This window comes from Vespa velutina, chromosome 8 (genome assembly GCF_912470025.1).
Source record: "Vespa velutina chromosome 8, iVesVel2.1, whole genome shotgun sequence".
NCBI classification, from domain to species: Eukaryota; Metazoa; Arthropoda; class Insecta; order Hymenoptera; family Vespidae; genus Vespa; species Vespa velutina.
This window is the reverse complement of record NC_062195.1, coordinates 2,933,368-2,940,867: the sequence shown is the minus strand read 5'-3', so window position 1 is coordinate 2,940,867 and position 7,500 is coordinate 2,933,368. Positions and strand designations below refer to the sequence as shown.

At 33.7% G+C, this 7,500-nt stretch overlaps 1 protein-coding gene across 1 annotated transcript in view; it reads right to left on the bottom strand.

Moving 5' to 3' along the window:
- Positions 1-7,500, bottom strand: part of LOC124951277 (ubiquitin-conjugating enzyme E2 H) — a 23,341-nt gene that overhangs the window by 1,748 nt on the left and 14,093 nt on the right. The gene's annotated exons all lie outside the window — the stretch shown is intronic.

Below are 7,500 nucleotides of genomic sequence, written 5' to 3'. Positions count from 1 at the left end.
CATAGAAATCTCCTTCCGTTTTCTTTGTCTTTTTTTTTCTTTTTTTTTTTTCCACCAAACTCCTCCAAATCGTGTTAACCAATTTTCGTCACGGAAGGCTCGCGTTTACCTCGCGAGCAAGGAAAGGAATAAAAGAACGATTCTGCAGCCGATTTTCAGTTAGATCATTACGATCGGCTCTGTACAGTTATCGATGTTATTGCCACGATTCAAGATTCAAAGGCTGTACCATAATTCGCGCTACGTTCACGGAAACGAGAACGTTCAACGGTAAAACTTCATCACAGGGCGATGTTCCTTTCGTGGAAATATAGGAAAGGAAGAACGAGATTTCTTTTACTCGTACAATCTTTCCAATTTAAAAGAAAAGAAGTGAAAAATATTTTATATGCGTACAACGTGAATAAAACTTTTCAAATATATACATACATATATATATACATACATAGATATACACATACATACGTATAATAAAAAATATTGAACGTGTCTCAAGCATGTAAGAATAAATTCAACCGCAATCAACCTTAATGAATCGATAATAAGAAAATCGCAATACATAGTTTTATACGTATGTAAATAGAAATGAAATATGTATATCTAGTTACAAAGTAAATGTCGCGTACACGGCTTATGCATTATCTAAAATGAATATATTATTAAATGATCACAAAGCGCTTGCCACGATTATACTGCGGAAATAAAACCTTCGATTCCATAAAATTTATCATTTCGTAAGATCTACTACAATATTGATTAGATTGAATAATTACTAAGGAAGTATATCTTCGATAAGAATGCGAAAAAAAAAAAATAAGACGATTAAAAGGCAACGGAGAAACACGCTTATCTATTCATGTATTTATATATGAATTTATATATGTATGCATATACGAAATTCTTATTCTCATTGTTTTTTACTGTTGTTAATAGGCCCACGTAAATAATTATGACATTTCTATTCGTCGTGGTACCGAATGACTTTTGCCATCGAATGTTGCAAATTATCCGTACGACGATACGTATAAGTATCCGTATGGAGGCGAGAAACATGACCCACCTGTCCGTGATGCACGCACGTGCACGTGCACACGCACACGCAAAATCGTGTTGGGGATTCACGGGTGAAAGTATCGATACCCACGCACGCAACTCGTGAGTGTGGTTCACTCAAGCGAGTGCATTGCAACATGCAGCACCGCCATCTTTACGGTCTAACTTCTCTCTAACGAAACCTTGACATTTTTTTTCTCTTCTTCCTTTTTCTTTTTTATTGTTGTTGTTTTTTTGCACGTCCATCCCTCTCTTCCCTCCGCCCCTCTCCGCCCGTTCTCCTTAACCTTTATCACCATCTCCTTCGAACTTTGCTTTTTTTTCTCTTCTTATACCTTCACTAAGTGTCTCTAATTATTATTATTATTATTATTATTATTATTATTATTATTATTATTATTATTATTATTATTATTATTATTATTCTCTTATTTTTTTGTTTTCCTCTACATATTGTCCTAACGAAAACAATATGAACTTTCACGAATAAAAAAAAGAAAACGAAAAAAAGAGAAAGGAGCAAAGGATATAAAATTAAATAAAATCAAATTAGATCGAATATTCCTTCCTCTTTTCTAATCAAGTCATAAGCTCCTCCAATTCACCCATCCACCCACTTTCTGTCGGATTTCGTTCTCTTTAACATCCGTATGTATAATCTTACGCCGTAGAAAGTGTGCGCCCGTACGATAACGTAACCACCATCACAACCGCGATCACGAACTCGTTCCGTTGCGTTCGATCTAAGCACATAGAACGGCTTGAAAATTTTTCCGCCTTTGAATTTCGCGCCTATCTCGAACCGCATTCCTATATAGAAACAGGAATGAGGTTCCCTAAGCTGTAAAATACTTTTACGATTTGCTTGTCGAGAATAGAAAGGGTCTTTTTTTTTTTTTTTTTTTTCATTTACGAGTCACACGCGATCTTTAACTATGAACGATGTACACCATGGAAGAACGGTTTTTCTATATGCGATCACTGGCTGGGCTACTCACCCGACCGGAAATCGAATGCGGTCGTCGCGACTCGCGTTGGATCGTCATCCGATCGAATTTATCCCTAAGCATTCCTAAGGAAATAAGCCGACGTGAGGATATTTTAATATTTTTTTAAATAATTACATTATTTCATCGTGAGCATATATTTACGAGATAAATTTCGTCGTATATTCTTTCGCGCGATATTTATGATTTCATTCGTTTACCTTTTTTTTTTTTTATTTTTCTATTTTTTTTTATTTTTTTTATTTTTTTTTAATGATTTAAACTGTTTAAAATATATCTAGATGGATAAAAAGGGGGGGGGGGGGGGGGGGGGGGGGGGAAAAAATCCCCAGATATCGAAAAGAGCCAGACCATAAACGATCGATATTAGATCTAAAAATCTTACGAAAGAGGATTAATATTTGCCGCACAAAATCTCTGAGATTTTTCCTTTTTTTTTTTTTCTTTTTTTTTTCTTTTCTTTCTTTTTACAGGTGTACTCGGGGTACCAAGAGATAGAGGAATAGCGGAAGGAGGAGAAAGAGGAAGAGGAAGAGGAAGAGAGGGAGGGTAAAACGGTAGTGGTAGATGACGCAGTTCAATATCAATCTTCTTCTCTCTGCGCTTGACCCACTGACCCAATTTTCTTCCTCTCGAGGCCCTCAATGAGCCGCTCATATAGTTCGGGCCTATGCAAACCCGCTAAATACAAATGCACTAACAATAATAAATGAGATATTGAGCGTGGAAACGATTAAAATTCTATGTGGCCTTCGTCTATTGACGATTTTGCAACATTATGAGAGAAACAGGGAGAAATAGAGAGAGAGAGAGAGAGAGAGAGAGAGAGAGAGAGAGAGAGAAAGTGAAAGAATGTCAGCCTAACACGCAGACGGTATTTATCTCTCTCTCTCTCTGTCCCTCTCGCTCTCTCTCTCTCTCTCTCTCTCTCTCTTTCTAAACTCTTTAATCTTTGATTATTTTTCCTTCAACATCGTTGAATTCAATAAAATACATGTATTTGTATATGTATTTCTTATCAGAAGGGCCGATAAGTGGGGGGAACGAGTCAAAATATATTTTATCTACATACATATCCTGCGTGAAATAAATGAAAGAAATAATATTGCATTTAAAGAAAATTTTCTGAATAAATACAATAAATACGTTGAATTATTAAAAAGATAAATTAAAATGTATAATTATATTAATGATAATATCGTAAACATCTGAAATGTCTTCTTAATTTAGTAGAAAACATATTTTCTATTAAAATTTTGTCCTTATCAAATGTACACGTGTGTATTTATATATATAAGCACGACGTCTAGACTTTAGACCATCCTCTCTCTCTCTCTCTCTCTCTCTCTCTCTCTCTCTCTCTCCCTCTCTCTCTCTCTCTCTCTCTCTCTCTCTCTATCTTTCTTTCTTTCTCTATATAACTATGCGTAATATGTTCATTCTTCCAAGCGGTTTCCCATGAAAACTAGGGATTATTAATGACGTTTGTTCCGAACAAACATACGATACATTGCTTTACACGAGATACGTATCATTCATTTGGTGTTCCTTGATTCTCAGTTTATCTTATACTATTCGCGGACCTCGGGCATTACGTTCGTGATTAGAGTTAACACACGTTGTTTTTATATGCATATATGTACGATCTTTTATATCGATAACGTTCCACGATTCTCGTTTCCCACGTTGGAGCATCGTGATTTCCGTTTTCGCCGATGAAAGATACGCACTAATTTAAGAGAATAAGAAATGAGAAAAGAAAAAGAAGGAGAAAAGAAAAAAAAAAAGAAAGAGGGCAAAAAACAAAAAAACGTCGAGTATCGAGCGAGCAAATGCACTTTGATCGTTTTACGGGATTTATTTTTTTAAAGGGATTGTAAAACAACGTAGTAAACACAACGCGAGTAAATAAAGTGAATGAATCATCGCGTGTGTAAAAGATTAAAACGTGATCTATTCGTCGTTTATTAAACGAATGGTAGCTTAAATGTCGTAGCGTAGGTAGAAGAGACACATAGAAGGAAAGATAGATAAATATATATATATAAATATATATATATATATATAGAGAGAGAGAGAGAGAGAGAGTCAGACAGGCAGACAGAGACAGAAACTGAACTCAGTGATATTTATCATCGTCCATTTTCGGTTTACGAAATGACGAGCGGGTGCTAACCGAGATTGCGAGTGTCGTGCGATTTGATAAACATGCTCGACCTTTTTATCTGCCTACTCTAAAACCTTTTCTCTCTCTCTCTCTCTCTCTCTCTCTCTCTCTCTCTCTGTCTCTCTTCCCCCCCCCTCTCTCTCCCTCCCTCTGTCTCACTCTTTCTCCTTCTCATTCTCGATCACGATGCCACTTTATGCTTGATGATCCAAAAACGAAAATGAACATTAGCGAATAAGTAAACACATGAGAGAATTTTATTTACCAATGATAACGATGATAAAACGAAAAAAACGAACTTACGAACGTACGAGAACGAAATCGAGCGTGAATTCTCGCGCGGACGGAAAAAAATTAAGAAAAGAAAAGAAAAAGAGGAAGAAAGGAAGAAGAAAAAAAATGATAAAAAATATCAAGAAAAAAAAAAGGAAAAAAAAAGAAAAGAAAAAGAGAAAAAAAAAAAAAAAAACATTAAAAGAACGATATTATCGAGATGTTATATGGTATCCGGAGGTAATTTTATTTAAAATACATATATATATATATATATTAATATGTATGTATGTAGAAATCAAGCGACCGGAATATGTATGTATATATTTGAGGCTTCTGGCAAAAATCATCTCTCCGTTTCCGTTCCATCCTCACCGCCTACGTACCCTTTATATATGTACCACGTACAAGATTGCAAAGCCTTTGCGTTAATATCGCGTGCATCGTGCCATGGAATAGAACGAAGCAAGAATTCAATGACATGCCACTGTTGTTACTGCTAACCTTGCCTTCTAACATCATACTCAGGCTACATACTTTCTTTAAACGACGTCGATTAGCTACATTATTATCAATATATATATATATATATTGATATATATATATATATATATTTTTACAGATCTAATATATATATATATATATATATATATATATATATATATTAGATCTGTAAAAAGTTTTCTTTCATAAGCGAAATATTTTTTTTTTCATCTTCTCCCTTCTTTTCTCTCTTTTCATTTTGTTTTTTTTTTCGTTTTTTGTTCTTTTTTTTTGTTTTTTTGTTTTTTTGTTTTTCTTTCACCCAAAGAGCAACGTTTATCGATACCATAATTAGTATAATTCCACAACGATGATACAGTTCGTTCTTCGTTATCTCAATTCTTTTCTATAACACTTCTATATATCACATATTTATACTGATCACAAATCTCGAAAGAATTTTATATCTTTCTACGAATTGTTTCTCGTATAATTTAACTTGGCAAAAGAACAAATTGTTCGATACTATTTAAAAATTCTACTTTTTATTTTTATCTTTTCTCTCTCTCTTTTTTTTTCGATATATATATATATATATAAATAATTTTCTATACATTAAATTATATATCCTACTAAAAGCTCATTAACAAAATTGATATTAAATTTAGAAGGGGAAAAAAAAAGAAGAAGAGAATTTAAAAAAAAAGAAAGAAAAGAAAAGAAAAAAAAGAAAAAAGAAAAAAACGAGAGTGTATTTTTGATCACTTTAAAATTATTCCTATTGTTGAGACGTACAATTGAACACATAGAAATGAACGTTGCGAATTCATCGAATAATGCAATCAAATTGTACGTCAATGCTTTGTTAAATTAGTAATGGAATTAATCATAGGGATCATTGGTTCTACGATTATTATAACTAACTTTAATCCAAATTTTAAGAATGAAAAAAAAAATAGGTCGACGTAATTCAATAATCCGAATTAATAAACCATTCTAACAATACGATCGAATAAATTTATAACAAGCGTATTAATCTAATATCTAGTACCTATTATTCGAAATCCCTTCGATCGGAATTTCGATGACGCACGTTCGCGAAGGTACGTATATACATACATACATACATACATACATACATACATATATATATATATATGTATATATATGTATATGTAATTTTGCTCGAAGCAAGAGAAGCAACGAACATACGTCGATGCGCGCTCGTGCACGCGCGTGCGTACATTGTTGGCTTTTTATACAGACGCAATAAAATGTACAAATGAGCTTTCATAATTTCAATGAAAGAAAGTCTAATTTTTATGAAATGTCACTTAAAACAAAAATAATCATTTGTTATCGATCAATGATAATTCAGATAATCGTTCTTTTCCTGTTTTCTTTTCTTTTTTCTTTCCTTTCTTTTCTCTTTTTTTCTTCTCTTATCTTCGTTTTACAATCTATAGGATTTAAATGCGATGTCGCGTTTTTGTTTCGCACAAGTTTCGGAGAAAAAAAGAAACGAGAGAAAAAAGGAGGTGGGAATGGAGGAGGAAGGGAGGGAGGGAGGTAGAGATAGAGAGAGAGAGAGAGAGAGAGAGAGAAAAATTGCAAAAGCGAAAAAAAAGTAAGAGAGAAAAATGGAGAGGGAGAAAAAAGAAAAGAAGAGAGATAAAAAAAGACAAAAAAAAAAACAGAACTTCTCTTACGATCTCAAATGCGCTAGAAAGCTAATTGTAAGTGACTCCCGTGTTTTATACGGAACAGAAAAATCTTAGGGCGTATTAGAGCCTTCCCGAGTGTAAAGTGGGTCACCCGTTGCACTGCGGTATCCTCCGATGTATATCAAGCGACCGCTCGTTTACAGCCATTTCCAAACGAGCGTGCCGCTTCGTACTCCAAAGCAAAACCCTCTGCTATTCTTCTTTCGAAACAAGCCGAGTTTGTATTTACTTCTTCGTAACGTCCTCGAATAGTATATATATATATATATATAGTGGCACACAAAATATAATACATACACATCGCTTTAGCTAGACAATCAGACACGTTGAACGAATTAAATGTTGCACATCTTACGGTAGAAGGTCGGTATCTTTTAAATGATATACGCCTCGCTAATTTTATCATTTCCTCGCTGCGATACCATCGACGAAAAAAAAAAAAAAAAAAGAAAGAAAAAAAAAAATAGAGAGGGAAAAAAAAAACAGAAAGAAAAATAATCGTGGCGCGTCGTCCTCTTTATTTCTTTTTTATTTTTTATTTTTTTTTTCTTCTTTCCTTTTTCGTAATCATGAGATTTATACAAAAAAAAAAAAAAAAGAGAAAAAAAAAATGGGCCTTCTTTTTTCTCGATCATTCTCGTACATTCGACGAAATCAAAAGATACAAAAGAAAGAAAACTCACTTTTTCATCCTCTCACCTCCCCTTCGACGCCCGTTTTTTTTTACTTATCGATTGACTTGATCTAAGTTCTTTGTACTCACCGAAAGGCAATTATCGATACGCAGACGCGA